The following is an 18653-nucleotide window of genomic DNA, read 5'->3' as shown; positions in this document are numbered from 1 at the left end:
CCTTTTTAAATTTAAAAAAAAATTTTCACATTGTGAACCATATCAATCAAAATACATACAAAGATTTCCCTCTTAAATATACACAGTGGCATTTTCTCCCCTTTTTTTCCCCCCTACCTTCCCTCCCCCCTTCCCACCCCCCCTCCAAACCCATTAAACCCATTACCATACAATAAAACCATTAAACAAAGTCATCACGCAATGAAAGTAAACAAGAAAATTGTGTCATCTAATTTTGCACACTGGATCAAGTCATTTTGTCGTCTTATCCTTTTATCATTTTAGGGGGTGGAGGCCGGAGGCAAGCCCTCTCTGTTGTGTTCCATGTACGGTTCCCAAATTTGTTCAAATAATTGTATGTTATTTTTTCCAATGAAATACATTTATTCATTTCCATGTACCCCATTGCTGTTCTCTCAGGCTCTCTTCTGATTTCCAAGTTGACATTATACATTTTTTTGCTACAGCTAAGGCTATCATAATAAATCTTTTTTGCACTTTATCCAGTTTGAGGCCTAATTCTTTACTTCTTATATTACTTAGAAGGAAGATCTCTGGATTTTTTGGTATGTTGCTTTTTGTGATTTTATTTAATACCTGATTTAGATCTTCCCAAAACTTTTCCACTTTCTCACATGTCCAAATTACTATTCCCGTTTCCTTCTTACAGTGAAAACATCTATCTGATGATGTTGGATCCCATTTTTTAAAAAGCTTTTTGGGGCGTGATATATAACCTGTGTAACCAATTATACTGTATCATGCGTAACCCTGTGTTTATTATATTCTTCATAGTTCCAGAGCATAACTTTACCCATATTTCATTTTTTATCTTTATGTTTAAATCTTTTTCCCACTTTTGTTTGGGTTTATAGCTTATTTCATCATTTTCCTTCCCTTGCAGCTTCTTCTTCACAACTAATCGTATCCACATGTAACAACATCTCATTACCACTCTAAAGTACCTTTGCATGCAACCCTAAATTGACACCTACTTGCTGAGTTAAACTGAAATATCAACTCCTAAAACATCCACATTTTTTGGTAACTTTACACTTGTGCAAGATTTGCCTTTTAAAAGTGTCGACATCATTGCTTCCTTGTTAGTTACTTGTGCTGCAAGATTGAAGATTACACTTCTAAACCAAAATCAAACCCTATACGCATAGTTGAACTTCATCTTCGTTTACCTGACTGATACGCTATTCTCCAGTCTGTGGAAGGAAAGAGCTGCCAGTGGAAAAATTTAATGTTTCTGTATTTGCATACGTAGCGGAATTCCATGTGATGGTACTGGGACCATTGTTGTTTGCCATCTATATCAATGATCTGGATGATAATATGGTAAAATTGGATCTGGAAATTTGCAGGTGGCACAAAGATTGGACATTTTCAAAGCTTGCAGAGGGATCTGGACCAGCTGGTAAAATGGACTGAAAAATGGTGGATGGAGTTTAATGGAGACAAGTATGAGGTGTTGCACTTTGGCAGGACAAACCGAGAAAGGACCTACACGGTAAATGGCACTGAGGAATGCGGTAGAAAAGAGGAACATGGGAATACAGATACATGATTCCCTGAAAGTGGCGTCACAGGTAGATTGGTCCTTGCACTGTTTTTTTTTAAAAAAAATTGTACTTCACTCTGCACCATGTATTTTTCTACTTTCCTCAGAGCCCTGCACTATTTGGCTGTTGTAAAGTTACTCTGTACATATTGTCTAATTATTTATTATTGCATTACCTAATGACTTGCCTGGATAGCATGCAAACAAAGTTTTTTTGCTGTATCTTGGTTTATGTGACAATAGAACAATAACATTTCTGTCTCGCTTGACCAATGAGATTCTACACAGTTCAAATAAAGTATATTTTCATGGGATTACCAAACCAAAGGCTCCCCTACTAAAGTAAATATTAAGTCTAATGGAGTGAGCTGAATAAGCAAATATGCTTTTTCCTGAAAGATCATGATGGAGTTTTCCCTTTGTCTGGTATAGCAGTTACTTGCACACAAGTCCACACGTATATATCAAGCAACATGCGGGTGTGTTTCAGCTATTTTAGCAAGTTATCTTGAGAGCATGTGTGATAATGAGAAATCTGTTGCAAAGAAGACTTGCCATCATGTGTCCATCACCTCCAATGCCACAGCTTCCTTGGGCCTAGATAATCTCTGTAGCTACACAACCTCTTGTCCATTCCTGTGTTAAACCCGAGCTTCAGGGTTTATCTCTCTCAACTCCTGGTTATTATGACCCATTCTGTGATCTCCCGTTGCATGCTCTGCCATGCTGGACTTCCCTGATGAATGGCCTCTGAGTGCATTAACTGTGCAAGCCAGCTACCATGCATGGCATTGTACACAATAACAGTTATGTACAACAGGTCCTTGCCAACCAAAAATATTTACTCACTCTTTCAGTACTGGGGCAGGTTTTCTTATGGCCATTATTTCCAGCATTGCTTAAATGGAATAAGTGTGTTGCATAATTGAACATCAAGTATATATTTGTATAGACGATGACAAGAGTGCACAATCATGGCCGCCTGGTGGAATGGCACACTGGCTCTCAGTGTTGCAGCTGGCAAGTAAGTGTTGCCTTTGGTAACGAGTCAGAAGCTGATCTGTAACCTGCTGTACAAAGAGTAAGAGCCTTTGTGACATTAGGGGAAATGTAGCACACAGGTCCACCAGGCTTTGTGTATTAACCACACAAAAGTGTATTGCATTTTAAGATAACCACACTTCAAAAATACAATTTGATTTAATGGCCTGCACTATGTATTGTGAATAGGAAAGTGCTGCCATTTTTACGTAGTTGTTACAGCTGAATTGGCTTTGATCATCCTTCTGAGAGGTACCTCAAGCGTTCAATCTATATGGCACGAGGGATAAAAGTGTTCCATGTAGGTAAGTGCCACAGTGCTTTTGCAGTTTCTTATTCCTACTTGGAGTAAATGAATCAGATTTCAGTTTTCATGTTCCCTGGTATGTAAATAATTTAATTCAACCACCATTGTGCTGTACATTGTCTGTATTAATATGATTGCTGGGTGATGCCTTCCCAAGTTCTAGACAGCCCCATTTCCAACCCTTTAAAATTTGATTTGGGGGATTATTGCAAGAGGAAATGCAATAATGATTGAATGGATCAACAATTGAGTCTTCCAGAGAAATGGATACTAAAACAAATTTTGCAATAGTTCTTTGTCAGCAGTGATTGACATGATGGAAATTTGATCCAACGGATGTCTCAGTGGCAGAAATAGACAAAGACTAGGTTTCAGACCAGAAAAAGCAAGGGTGAAGAAATGGATTTTAAGTAATGACTAAATGGAGTAGAGGAAAACAAAATAATTTTGGAACTTGACTCGTCAAGGTCTGGTCATTACTGCTGAGGGAAAGAGAAGGGAATGCAGCAGAAGGGAGAAGTAAATTAAAACTAAAAATGTGTGGATCAATAGGTTTGAAAGAAGCTATAGAGATAAAGGAAAGTTTTTTTTCCCAACCCCCTATATGTGTTTTTTTTTGGTCAAATGTTTGTCCAGTGTATTGTAGTGATTCAATTCTCATTCATCCTCCAAGCCAACAGCTTTGAGATGGACATGATGGATAATGTGCTGTTGAACCTGCTGTCTTATCTGGTTACTTCATGCTTCAGTTGATGTTGCCTCAAACAAGTGACTCATTCATCGCATGGTCAAGAAAGTTTGGCTAGCCAGCTGACCTGTAGTGTGTTTGTTCAGGTCGATGCTCTGACAGAGAATATATGAGGCAAGCAAAGATTTTTAATCTTCCATTTTGATCTAATCCATTTTACATAGTGATAGGTTATGAAGGATTGGGTGAAAGGATGTTTTTCTGTGTATGTCTGTGACCAATGGGTTAGGGTCAGTGCTCGGACCTTTGTCTGTGATATGTATGAATGACTTGGAGGTATAAATATGAAGTGTGCGATAGCATAAGGGTTGATGGTGTTCTCGGTAGCAAGGAAGGTTGTCGTCAAGAATGATCGAGGGACACTGGTGTGACAGAATGTTGGGAGGGATGCTGGCACGTGGAATTTAATCCTTACAAGTACAAAGTGATGCATATTGTAGGCATAAGAGATGAACAGTAAATGGTAATATGTCAAGGAATGTTAATGAAGAGGAGAACCTTGGGTTTCAAGTCTGCATTTCTGAGAAAATTGCAAAACGTGTAGAAAAATTGGCGAAGAAGTTTATTTATTTGCCACAAAATATCTAATACATCATGAAGAATTTAATCTGTGTGCAGACTCTCAGGTTGTCTCCAACGTTCATACAGCTGTGTAAAGAGCACAATTGACAGGGTATAGGATTATAATGGAAAGGAAGATCAATTGGCACCAAGCTAGAGCAGCTTGATAGCACTGTTTAGGACTTCATTCCTCAATTTGATGGTTGCAAGGAAGAAATTGTCTTTAAGCCTGTTGGGTAATGTTTTCATGTTCTTAAACCTTTCCGATGGGAGGAGGATGAGTGTGTGTGGTAGGCCCTTTCCCAGGCAGCAGGATAAAGTAGATGGAGTACACAAGGAGAAGAAAGTTTGCATCATGTTCTGACCTGAATTCGGTACTTTCTGAGCTACTTCCAATCTTGAACAGAGCAGGTCCCATCCCATCCAGCAAGTATGTTTTCAATGAAGCCCATGTAGATGTTGTTAAGGGACTGGGGGTGGGCGGGGAAGCATATGCTGAACTTCCTTAGTCTTCTGAGAAAGTAATCTTCAAGGAATATCGTCTAAGAAGAAAAAAGGCATGCATGCCTTTATAGATTGGAGCATGAAATATAAAATTTGGGGAGTGATACAAAACATTGGTTGATCCACACTTGGATGCAAGACTAGTGAAAGGATGTTGTTCCAGAGGAGAGAGCACAGAGGAAGATTCACCAGGATGTTGTCCGGATTTGAGGATTTTTGTTGTGTAGAGAGATTGGATAGGTGAGGAGAATCTATAAAATTATAAGAAACTTAAATGGGGTGGATGGTAAAAATCATGTTTCCATAATAGGGTAATCAAAAACAAAGGTATTACCTGTATAGGGTCAATATGATTTGAAGGGAAAGATTTTTTTTAAAACAGAGTGGTTAATATCTTGATGTCCTCGTCAGAAAAGGTGATGGAGTCAGAATGGTCACTGTGCTTAAGGGACATTTAAACTTAAAAGACAAGGCATTTGAGGATATGCATCCATTTTTGAAAAATGGGATTGCTGTAGATGAGCTAAAATGTCAGCATTGGAGCTTATAGGCCAAAGGGCCTATTTCTATGCTGTGTGACTAATTTACAGTTTTGCTAAAAATTATTTCTGAAAGTAAGTTCAGAAAAAGCTTCAGCATGTTATGTGTTGTAGCTGGAACATTGATACATTTTTCCATCTTATTTTCTCAGTTTGTGCTGGGTTATATTCTTCAGCCATTAAGGTGATTGAGGTAAAAACCATGGAAAACTACAGCACAGTAAACAGGTCATTTGGCCCTTCTAGTCTGTGCTGAAGCATCATTCCTCTAGTCCCACTGACTTACACCCAGTCCATAATCCTCCTGTCCTGCATCCAGTCCATAACCATCCAGACCTCGCCTATCCATGAATCTATCCAATTTATTCTTAAAACTTTAAGAGTGAGGCCTAAATGAACACATCAGATGGCAGCTCATTTCAAACTTCCACCACTCTGAGTGGAAGTTCCCCTAAACCTTTCATCTTTCACCCTAAAGCCACGTCCTTTTGTATTTATCTCTCCCAATCTAAATAGAAAGAACCTACTCGCATTTAATTTATCTATTTCCCTCATAATTTTGTAAACCTCTATCAAATCTCCCCTCATTGTTCTACACTCTAAGGAATAACATCCGAACCTTTTAACCTTTCCCTGTAACTCAACTCCTGAAGACCTGGCAGTGTCCTAGTAAATCTTCTCTGCACTCTTTCAATCTTACTGATATCCTTCCTGAAGTTAGGCAGCCAGAACTGGACACAATACTCCCTCTCCCTCTCTTGGGAAGGGTTGTGGCTGTCATGTGACAACACTGCCCCCTACCTAGTCAGAGGACACACCAGCTGCCAATCAAGGTTTGGTTTCGTCTCACCCATTAGTGCACCCCTCCCATGGACTGGATTCTCCAGTCTGCCTGTACTTCAACGCCAGCATGAGATGATGTCATTCATCTCATTTTGGGGTTACTCTGCCTCAACCCTTAGTGCAATCCCCAATGTTTGCAGATGCTGTTGTCGCAATCAGGCAAGTGTAGAAGAGGGATTTGCATTCTAGGACAGAAATTACTGAAGTTTCTGCACGAGTGCAGGAACATGAGGGAAGAAGAGATTAAAATGAAGGTATAAACTTTACTGTAGGAAAGTTGCAGTGAGAGAGAGAGGAAAGTACTATCAATAAATAGCAATAGCGAATAATTTATAAGCAGCTTGGGAAAGTTAGAGCTATCGCGCACAATTTATAAAGACCGTGAGGAAAAAGCAATGGTAGATCTGACCTCCCAGAATTCTGTGTGGCAGAGAAACCCCTCCATGAGTGCTTCATGCTTGCAGCCTTTCTCTGCTGCATGAAATTCTGAAAGGACAGATCTGCCATTGCTTTTTCCCATGGTGTTTATAAATTGTGCGCGATAGCTCTACCAACATTCCCATGCTGTTTTAAAAATTGTCCACTATTGCTAGCACTTTCCCACGGTCCCTTATAATGGTTTATATAGGTCGGCACAACAACAATGGGCTGAAGGGCTCATACTATGCAGTGAATAAAGCTCAATTATGTTATAATTGGGCATGATTAATTTTGTTCAAATATAAGATCATAATACATTGATCAGGATTTAGGGCAGGTCCACCATCGCTCGATGGCTCCTTACAAGTGTGAACCCATGCAGTGTTCCAGTTAAGAGTGGTCAAGTGTGAAAAGCGAAAGCGCCATTCCTATCCCAGGACACCGAACAGCCGATTTAGTGGGACGAAAGTGTAAAAGGGGCATCAGTTTGTTTCATCCAGTGACGCCACAAATTTTGGGTGAAGACTTCGTAACCTACAACTGAAAAAAAAACAAATTACCGTAACTAATTCTAACACGAGAATTTGACGTGTCGCGGAGCCAAGCTACTAATTTCTTCAACAGCTGTAATCTGAGTACACTGCTCACTGTGGTATTGTGATTTAAAGGCTGCTGTTAAATGCAAATAAGTATTGAGTACTATTAGAGAGCATTATACCCTACTAGGGTAGAACATATTCACACAATGATCTAAGAATAGATGTAATTCTTGTATATCTACATCTTTCCTTTTGTATACTGACAAAAATGGAAATGATTTTTTTTAGAAATTACAACTAAAGATATTTCAACTCTCCTACAATTTAAAGTAGTCCATAGGGCTCACATGTCCAATGTCAAACTACCTTGTTTTTATGCGGATGTATCTCCTCAATGTGATAAATGCAACAATGGAAATGCTTTATTAATTCATATGTTTTGGAGTCTTAAGAAATATTGGAATGAAGTATTTCAAACTTTCTCTGCTTTTTAAAGTTGATTTTAAACCTAATCCCTTAACTGCTTTATTTGGTTCTGTTGGAGAGAGTGACTTAACATTAAAGGTATCTGATCTGCGCATGTATTAGCTTTTATTTCTCTTGTGGCTCGGCGGGCGGTGTTGTTCAGATGGAGGGACGTTATCCCGCCTATTCATGCTTAATAGCTACGTGATGTCATGTTTAAATTTAGAGAAGATTAGATGCTCAATTTCTGACTTGAATTCAAATTTTCAAACCCTTGGGGACCCTTTTTGAATTACTTTCATAATCTTTGATTTGATATGAAGGTAGAAATGTTGATTAATGGGTAATTTATCACTATAATAAGAATTCTGTCTTCCTTTCTCTTGGCCAAACGACTTCTTTCTTGGTAGTGGTTTAGATTTTTAAAAAAATAATTAAATATTAATTCAGAGTATTTTTTTGATTGAAAATGTGGGGTACCTTGGATGAAATGATATGATTTAAGTGTAATGTATCTTTTTGACTTTTATCATGTATCCTTATGTACTCTTAATTTTTTGATGTGAAATCTCAATGCTAATAATAATATTGAAAAAGATATTTCATTGTCTGTTCCCATTTCTGTCTTTACATTGTTTACTGTACTAGGTTCTATACTGTTGCACTCACAGTAAGATACGGTGTAAATACTACAATTGGCCAAAGCGCATTAAAGAGTTACTTGGGGTCTTGCCCACAGCTTCTGCCAGTGGACTCCTTTTGTTTGCCTCAACGTGGTCCATGGAGCAGCAATATATCATTCATGGTAATGCACCGTGCCCTGATCACTAATCCTCTGTGCCCGTAACATTGTGGCAATATGAGGCAAATTGTGCCAGTCCATTGCTTTTGCCTCTTTTCCCCACGATTTGCTGCATGCATGCATGCCCACATGCACACTGACACGTCTAGTACAAGCTCGGCAGCCAGATGTTGCTGGGGATTGTACTGATGAAGTTTTCCCCTATGATTCAAGATGTCAACCACCATGAGGATTTTATTTCACTGGATAATTTACCACTCCCCTGATATTTATTTTTCACGTTATTTGACTGGACATCTAAGTCACACGTGGTACCCACTCAACAAATTGGAGAAGCATGAACTCTGATTTCTAGGCACTTGGGAGTTCAGAGTACAGAGAAGTTGAAGGATGTATGTTTGTAGATTTATAGTGATCCAATATTATAGTCATCCAAGAATATATGATGCAATGTTTATATTACCATGAAAAAGCTTAATTTGACATTTATATGATTACTTAAAGACCATATTTGTTGCTGTTGCGAAATATCAAAAATACTTTATAGGTAATAAGAGTTAAAAGTTAATTCCTAGTGGGCCTCAACAGATTATTTTTCAATAAATCTCCATCCATCTAGAACAGTTATCTTCCATCATCAAAAGTAGAGTGGGGTAGCTATTCCCAGCATGAATGGGAACTCGCTGCAAATTTTATACCACGTATACATTAAAATAATACGTAATTTAACGGTAACAGGAAAAGGTTTTGTGGCAGTAATTTAATTTGTCGATTCAGATCATTTCTGTAAACCATTTGAGCTGTTTTGACGTCATCTAGACTCATTAATTCGATTACTAATCATTTCCAGGTCTCTGTGATATATCCTTAAAGCCATCATTTTTAGATTATTTTAAATTAAATTACATTACAGAACGATGCAGAGTATCTCAATGAAACATTAGACCATCATCACTGAAGTGAAGGGAGTGTGAGGATGGACAATAAGGGTTTCATGAAGTTCTGATCTCTTGTAGAGCTTTTAAACTTTTTTTTAGTTGTTACGTTGCAGCTGTGCAACCTTCGAAGCATTTTTGGGGATGGTCCTTATTCACCATCCTTTATTGTCCTCCTTGAACATGGCAGCATTTGTGTTGAAGGTGCTCTTGTAAGGTGAGATACAAGCCAGAGGACAAGGGTTAAGAGTGAAAGGGGAAATGTTTAGGGGGAACGTCTTCACACCGAGAGTGGTGGGAGTGTGAAATGAGCTGCCTGGTGAAGTGGTGAATGCAGGCTCAATTTTAACATTTAAGAAAAATTTGGGCCAGTACATGGATGGGAGGGTTATGGAGGGCTGTGGACAGGGTGCAGGTCAGTGGGATGAGGTAGAGTTATAGTTTAACACAGACTAGAAGGGCCAAAGGGCCTGTTTTCTATGCTATAGTATTCAATGGTAATGGCGTAGATAGGGAATTTAGAGTTAGATCGAGAAATGATAAAAACACTATCTTTCCAGCACAGGACGGTGTAAGTGGGGAATGTGCCACTGGTACATTCCCATGCCTATGAGGTCTTGATCCGTAGAAATATTTGGGAAATTCTGTTGAGTAAACAAACTAGATAAGAAACTACAATTCATTTGGCATATGGTGCACTGGTGGTGCATGGAATGCCAATCAAGTGGCTGCTTTGTCCTGGATGGTGTGGAGCAGCAATCCTCCAGGAAAGTGGAGAGTATTCAGTCAGCATGGACAAGCTTTGGGATTTCAGGCAGTGAGTCACTCACTTCAGGACTCACGTCCTCGGATAAGTTTCTGCACTCTCAACGTAATGTGTGTATAGTGTAAATGTTTGCCCTCCCCTTATTGGGTTCATTCCTCATCTTGGTATGCATTGACAGCCTATTTGACTCCGAAGGGTTCACTTACCTCTGCAATCAAATGAATAGTTTTGTTTCTGCTAGGATTGTTGACCTTTCAACAGAACTGAAAGAATTGGCAATGACTCAGGCTTTTGTGCATGGAGAGATGGGGAAACAGTGGAATGGAGAAATAAATGCAAGATAAGGTCTGGCATTAGGAGGAAGCAGGATGATGAAAATGTTTTTAAAAAAAATACAAGAAGAGCAAGGAAGGAAAGATTTGTTCCCAAACTTGCATGAGGATTTAAAAGAAAGCTGTTAGTATAGAGTATCAAAGTTTGCTGATACCACTAAACAGTGTGGAAAAACAAATTATCCAGAGGGCATAGAGAGTCAGCAGTGCCCTCCATAATGTTTGGGACAAAGACATTTTTTCCCTTTATTTGCCCCTGTGCTCCACTGTTTTAAATTTGAAATCAAACAATTCATATGCAATTAAAGTGCATATTCAAGATTTTATTCAGGGTTATTTGTCTACATTTTGGTTTGACCATGTAGAAATTACAGCACTTTTTATACATAGTCTCCTCATTTCAAGGCACCATAATGTTTGGGACAATTGGCTTCACAGGTGATTGTGAGTACTCGGGTATGTTTAATTGCTTCATTGGTGCAGGTATAAGAGAGCTAGGCTTGCTTTGAGTTTTTGATCACCCCTGGAGTTGCCAACTTTCTACGTGAGGACTGGAGCTGTGCCCAATGAAAGTCAAAGAAGCCAAAATGAGGCTGAAAAATAAGAATAAAACAGTAGGAGACATCACCCAAACTTCAGGATTATCAGAATCAAATGTTTGGAACATCGTTAAGAAAACATAGTGTACTGATGAGCTCAGTAATTGCAAAGGAGTTGGTACTCCAAGGAAGACTTTCACTGCTGGTGATGGAAGAATTCTCATAATAATGAAGAAAAAAATCCCCAAATGTATGTCCGACAGATCAGAAACACTCTTCAGGGGCTGGTGTGGATATATCAACGACTATTATCCACAGAAGGCTTCATGAACAGAAATACAGAGGCTGCACTGCAAGATGCAAATCATGGCAAAGGTAGTGCAGTACATTTCCAGTTATCTGAAAAGCTAGATACTGGAAACTGGTTAACTGGATTTTTTGGATAACTAAATAATGGTTTTAAGCAGGCCAGTAGCATCAGCAAAATACTTATATTAATTAATGGAAGAAAACAGAAGGTCAGCTATCATCGATCCCCGACACCTCCCCACCGATCCCCAAAAACTCCCCACTGCCATTGCGGCTCCTTCCCGGGAGCCCGAGGTCCCTGCTCCTGTGTGGGATGCCGCGCTCCTTGACGATGCCAGAATAACGGAGAACCAAGTATAGTGGGCGGGTAAAGAAGAAATGGAAAGAGAGAGGGGAGGGAGTTATCTAAAATGAGGATGATCTCCCCATGCGTTTCCTGACTCCTCCATTCGCTCACTGATGGCTCGAGATTCCAGCCTGTTTCTTTGAGCCGGCATCTGGCAGTTCAACGTCTGTCCTCCCAGCTGGTTCTAAGCTCTATTGTTACCAAATTGGCGGCAACAGTGAGTCAGAGCCCCACATGAGCACGTCGGGTGGAAAAAAAAAACTTCTGACGTCATGAATGTTTGGATAATTGAACTTTTCGATTAACTGAATTTCAGATAACCGAAAAAGTAGTCTGCTGTGGGTCTTGGGCGTTTCCTTTCTGGCACTGCAGTTTGCTCTTGATATCACTCTGATGCAGGTTAATCATTCGTCCACAAGACCTTTTTCCAAAATTCTGCAGGTGCTTCAAATACTTCTTCACAAATCTGGCCATTCTTTCTGTGGCTAATTAGTGGTTTGCATCTTGCAGTGTACCTTCCATAATTCCTATTCATGAAGTCTTCTGCAGACTGTAGTTATTGACATATCTACACGTGCCTCCTGAAGAGAGTTTCCGATCTTTTGGACATACATTTGGGGACTTTTCTTCGTTATGATGAGAATTCTTCTGTCGTCAGCAGTGTAGGTTTTCCTTGGAATACCAGTGCGATATGTGGAAGGTTATCAGTTTTGGTGGGTTCACTGAAAGACTAGTCTGGATACAAGTGTTTCAATCACAGACAACTTTATTGAACACACAGGAGACAATCAGGGGAGAACGTTATACTCTACTACTAAACAACATTATAGATATTCACATCGGTACCTCTGGTACCAGTGGCCACTCATACTCTAAACACTCACGCACTCTACAGACAGGGACTTTCACACACACTCCCGGTTCCCTGCACCATTGGGGGAGTGTGGCTCTCTGCAAGTTCTGATATATCGCAGTACTGCAGCTTAGCTTTAGTGCACACCTTACTCGTGACACTTCCTTTCTACATCTACTCTGTCCATGCCTTCGAAATGTTTCAATGAGATCCCCCCCCCCCTCATTCTCCTCAATTCCAACAAACTCAAGCCAAGAGCTGTCAAACATTCCTCATATGATAACCCTTTCATTCATGGAATCATCCTAGTGAACCTCCTTTGAGTCTCTGTAACTCTGCCGGAGGGTTACCTCAATACTATCACCATCCCCTGCCTCTGCAAAAGCTGGGCTCTAGGTTTCTAAGGCTATTGAGAAATAGCACTGAGGTGGCCCTACCTGCCACCTGTGAGCTGAATGGCCATTATAACAGTGCTATAATTCCATGATACAAAAATCCCCATTAACTATGGAAAATGCTTAATGTGACCTATTAATAATCAATCCTGTGTGTGCTCGCTTCGGCAGCACATATACTAAAATTGGAACGATACAGAGAAGATTAGCATGGCCCCTGCGCAAGGATGACACGCAAATTCATGAAGCGTTCCACATTTTAAAAATAAAAATAAAAAATAATCACTCCTGTGCAGTATTTTGAACAAACGCAAGACATACAGGGATGTTTTATCTGAATTGAGACATACAGACATGCCCAGTGAGTGCCCTAAAATGTTGCTACATCTTTTATCTGTTTAAGAGTTTCCCCATTCACCAGACGCTGAGGTAGTAGACATTCAGAGATGAATCCTTTTGAATTTTAGAATAATATTTTTCTGAACAGTGAGTGAGGTGTTTTATCAGGTAAATTATTTTTTTTCTTTCTGTTTGATGCTGTAAGTTATGCTTTTTAAATGCCACCTACAAAGGTTTTTATGAAAGGTGCTGTGTTTCCCTGTTTTTTTTATGCTAATCAGTATTGAAATGAAAGATGAGCTTTTTTGAAACATAAGATAACAAGTTTCCCTTGTTGCTGACAGAACTTTATTGTCCATGCGGGGCTAAGTGTAGAGAAAAAAGATATTTAATTGCTCAGAATTTGTGTTCTTTTGTACTTTCCATTATTTACATTACATGAATCTAGTTTTATTGCTCTACGTTTCCTCGTCATTCATTCCCCCATTATGTTGTACACTTGTGTAGCAGTTTGCTGCCTGTGGTAGATGCTCTCTCTCTTTGACTGTGTTTGACTATAAGACATAGGAGCATAAATAGGCTCTTCAGCCCATTGAACCTGCCATGTCATTCAATCTAGAGCTTATCCATTTCCCCACTCAGCCCCATCACTTGACCTTTTCCCCCATAACGTTTTGATGCCCTGGCTAAACAAGAACCTAGTCATCTCTGTCTTAAATATGCCCAATGACCTGGCCTCCACAACTGCTTGTGGCAACAAATTCTGCAGATTTATCAACCTGTGGGTGAAGAAATTCCTACGCTTTTCTGATCTACCCTTCAATCCTGAAGTTGTACCCTGTGATAGTACAGATCTATCACCAATGTATATAGTGTATATAGTTACAGTATCTAGACTGTGCTTACAGTGATTGGCTGAGAGCTAAGCCACGCCTACTGTCTGGGCCTTAAAGGGTTGTGTCCCTAGCCAGGTCAGATCATTCCGGACTGGTCGGCCACCTGTGAAGAGATCCTGTCTTTTGCTAATAAAATCCTTGGTTTGGATCAACAAATCTTTGATTCTTTCGACGAGCTCTACCTACCCCCTTGTCCTGCACTCTCCCACCGTGGGAAACAACCTTTCTACATCTACTCTGTCCACTCCTTTCAACGTTCAAAATGTTTCAATGAGATCCACAGGGGATTGGTCGTCAGTGCTTTTTAAAGTTGCCTTTTTCTTGAAGTTATTTTGTTTTGCCTCACTGCCTAATTAGCATCTCTGTCACAACGTAGAACAGTACAACATGGGGGAATCATCTTCACAATATCTGCAAGGAACATGATGGCAAACTGAATCTCTTCTACTTATTCCTTAAGTCCTTGCGTGTACAAACGTCCACCTTGAAGACTCTTGAACACAACTACGATGTCTGCTTCCACTGCTATCCCTACCACTCTGTTTAAAAAAATTTTTTTTTTCCACCCATCTTCTTTAAGCTAACCTCGCCTTAAATGCATTTCCTCTAAGGTTTGACATTTCTATTCTGTGTTTAAAAAAAATTAACAAAAATAAAAAATACTCCAAATGTGGCCTATTGAAAGTTTTATATAGCTGCAACCTGACTGCCTTACATTTACACTCAGTGTCCGGACCACCCTATCTACTTGCATGACTATTTTCAGAGAGAGGTAGACTTGGTCCCCCTACCTTTCTTTATATCTATGCTGTTAAGTGTCCTGGCACTAACTGTATACTTTCTCCTTGCATTTGACCTACCAAAGTGTCACACTTCACGGTTGCTTTGATTAAATTCCATCTGTCATTTCTCTGCTCATATTTGTCAGTGCTCTCATTCCTTCAGTCTTCTTTGATCGCTCTCTATATTGTCCAGAACTCCATCAATCTTTGCATCATCTACAGATTTGCCAATCTGTCCTCTACTTTTTTCATCCAAGTTATGTGTATATATTGCAAACAACAATGATATCTGTGGAACATCACTGGTCACAGACCTCCGGCCAGAATAACACCCTTCCACAATTGCCCTTGTGTTGTCTGTGGCAAGCCTATATTGAATCCAAGCTATTAATTCACTGTGGATTCCATGCATCTTTGCCTTCTGCATCTCAGTGAACTTTTCCAGTTGTAAAGTCCAGAAAATTAAAACGCTTCAATATTCAGCCTTTTTTTTCCTTAAAAAAAATGGATCCCCCACTTTATCTTTGATTGGCTCTAACCTCAACCTCCCTTGCCTTTTCTCTCCTCTACATTTCATACCTAAACCTTAATACAAAATAGTGACACTGACCTTTAATCAGAACACTTGAGTTCCCCCACCAGAGAAAGATAAACAAAAAACTTGTTTTTAAATTCTAGCTCCCATTGCCAATCAAACATTAGTTTTACATTTCCAAATTTGTGCTATTATATTTTCAAAAATGGTTCTCAAAAATTGCTGAAAGGAAGTAAATGCAAAGTTTTGGAATGATTCTTTCAGTCCAATTGACTGAACTAGAAAGGCCCTTACTAGGGAATTGGGAACATTGCACATATGCAGATTGCACACTCAGGCTTAGTGTTCAGAGTTATAGCTCTACAGAAATATTAAATCCACGGCTGTTCTTTTGAATAAAATAGGGTCTTTCAAGTGAAAATTTATCATGGTTGAAAGGGCATTTCAGTAGAATTATTGCAACTTTCAAAGGGCAGTCTTACAAAATCTAGCACAAAAGATTCCATTATTGTCATGTAATAAAACATTTAGAATGTAACATACATGAAATTCTTTAAATTTATAAGAAAGACAGAATTGCCACTTTGTCCAGCAATCCCTGGCTCACCAATGTCTTTCAACTATTTACAAGCCACAAGTCAGGATTATTATCACAAGTGAGGGAATAATTATATATATATATATATATATATACAAAATTGGGAAAGAGAGAAGTCAAGTTATTCTGTCAAAACACAAGACTCTGTGGACAGAATTTTGTAACAAAGAAAAGCAGGGAGATTTGGCTGGTCTAGAAACACCTTGGAGAGAAATGGACAGTCAATCCTTCTGGGCAGGATCCTTTGTCGGCCTGAAGCCTTGTCTGTCTGTTGCTTTCCCGGGATATGGCTTGACCCACTGAGTCCCTCCAGCTTCTCTTTATTTGTTCCATAAGATGTAGGAGCAGAATTAGGCCATTCAGCCCATCGAGTCTGTTCTGGCATTCAAATCATGGCTGATGTATTTTTCCTTTCAACCGCATTTGCCTGTCTGATCAAGTTAACTTAATCAAGTTAAGACAGGGAAAGATAGAACAGGAAATTTCTCACAGAGAATGACACCAGATGATCTAAAATGGCAGTTAAGAGAATATTAAGATCAAATTAAGTTTGCATATGTGAGTGAATATTTTTTTGGCTATGTGATGTACATAAAATAATTGAGTCAAATTGAAGGCAGGCATAAATAGTTAAGAAACCAACATAGAGAAAGAATGAGTTATCTAATGTTGGAAAATTTGACATATAGTCTTGTAAGTCATAATTTGCTCAGAGTATGAAATGTTGTTCAAATATACATTGAGCTTGTCCTGTGGGCCTCAGATTGGGGAGGGAAGGATGAGGAGGTGTAAAGCTGAATTGAAATGGTAGGCAAACAATTCTCAGAGACCATCCTGCAGATTGAACACAAGTGCTTTGCAAAGCAATCACTCAATCTGCATGTGGTTTCTCCATTGAAGAGGAAGCTAACTACTAAACAAAGCCCATTAGATTGGAAGGAGTGCAAATGAATCACTGCTAAACTTGGACTGTTTGGATCGCTGGATGATGAGAAGGAAAGAGGTAAAGGGCAGGTGTTATGGTTGTGTAGAAAAGTGCTATAAAACTGGGAGTGGTAGGCAGGGACAATCCAATTAAGTCAGTCTAATTAATCTGAATAACTACTTATTCATCAAACATAGGGTGGGTAGTAATTGCTTTAAAATGCTGAAAGAAGAAGAAAATGTGTGGCTGGTGGTGGTGTGGAACCAAGAGATACCCAAACTGTTGAAGACCAGATATGTGGCATTCAGATTGGGTAATTGACAGGCATGCAGAGAGCGAAGATGCAATCTCTGGAAGGTCATTACCAATGCAAAAAGACGATTATGAACCAAGCAGGATCCTCAGAGGACATGTGGCACGGCTTGCACATCATCACATCCTATAGGACTAAACAAGGTAGTATCATTAACTGTGATAAACTGTGGGGTGGCACGGTGGAGTAGCAGTTATCAGAGTGCTGTTAAAGCGCCAGTGACCTGGATTCGAATCTGGCACTGTATGTAAGGAGCTTGGGCATTCTTCCCATGTCTGCATGGGTTTCCTTCAGGTGCTCTGATTTCCTATCTTCCCCCCCCCCCCCCCACCCCACCCTTTTCAAAATATACGAGGTTGTGGGTTAATTTGGGAGTGATTGGACGGCACTGGTTTAAATGGCTAGAATCGGCTCCTCCCGAGCTGTGAATAAAATTTATAAACATATCTTCAGGTCAAGCTCAATGCTTTTTTTATGCTTTAATGGAGAAAACAATAATGCCCTCTCATGAGACCCCATAGCCCCCATCCACTTTATCTCCCAGTTTTTGAGCTTAATGCAAAAAAAAAAATCTTTGGAAGAGTGAATCCTTGGAAAGTTTCTGGCCCAGATGGTGTACCTAGCCAGTTTCTCTAATAGTCAGCTAACCAACTGGTTGAAATTTTTGCATTGTCACTGCTTATGTCCTGGTATCCCCACCTGCTTCTAAAGGACATCCATTAAACTAGTACCTAGGTAGAGCAAGGTGACCTGCCCCAACGACTATTAGCTAGTAGCACTTGCGTCCACCATGATAAAGTGCTTTGAGAGGTTGGTTATGGAGCAAATGAACTCCTGTCTCAGGAAGGACCTGGCTGCACCTCTCCTATATCACAACAGCAGAATCTATGTTGCGGCTCTCCATTCTGTGCAAGATCACCTGGACCACAATTCAGACTGTTGTTCATTGACCACAGCTCAGAATTTAATGCCATCATTACAGCAAAACTTACAGAATGGCCTCATATACTGCCAAGTTGAGGCCACCTGAAAATTGGCAGAACAGTACCTTGCATTCCATCTTGGCTGTCTCCAACAAGATGACATCAACATCAACTTCACCAATTTCAGTTAACCCCCTCCTGATTATCGGCATTGCCCGTTGTCCTACGTTCCTCTCCGCCTTCCCCTACCCCTCCTTCCCCCAGCTTCTTAATCCTGGAATCTGTCTGATTTTTGGCACTCCTGAGGAAGGGTTCAGGCCCAAAATGTCATCTGCTGCAAGCCAGCACATCTGCATATTTTGTTGCTTACCTCTGTTATTTTCAAACTTGAGTAAATGCAATTTGCTCTTTTTTTTTTCCAAAAAAGACTTCCTGTGGAGGAAAAAAATGGTCAAGAAAGACTTAAAATGTGGTAGACTGATACAACACGTTGCAGTAATACTCAGTAAACCGTGTGTCCAAAGCTCTGTA

At 39.7% G+C, this 18653-nt stretch overlaps 1 protein-coding gene and 1 non-coding gene across 2 annotated transcripts in view; both read left to right on the top strand.

Annotated features, from left to right (window-relative positions):
* Positions 1 to 18653, top strand: part of pdzd8 (PDZ domain containing 8) — a 150177-nt gene that overhangs the window by 87783 nt on the left and 43741 nt on the right. The gene's annotated exons all lie outside the window — the stretch shown is intronic.
* LOC138745117 (U6 spliceosomal RNA) lies at positions 12967 to 13073 on the top strand. The gene has a single exon (XR_011346045.1). It is a non-coding gene; the product is annotated as a U6 spliceosomal RNA (small nuclear RNA).

This window comes from Narcine bancroftii, chromosome 10, assembly GCF_036971445.1.
Source record: "Narcine bancroftii isolate sNarBan1 chromosome 10, sNarBan1.hap1, whole genome shotgun sequence".
Taxonomy (NCBI): Eukaryota; Metazoa; Chordata; class Chondrichthyes; order Torpediniformes; family Narcinidae; genus Narcine; species Narcine bancroftii.
Note: the sequence above shows the minus strand (reverse complement) of the source record. Positions and strands in the feature narration are given on the sequence as shown.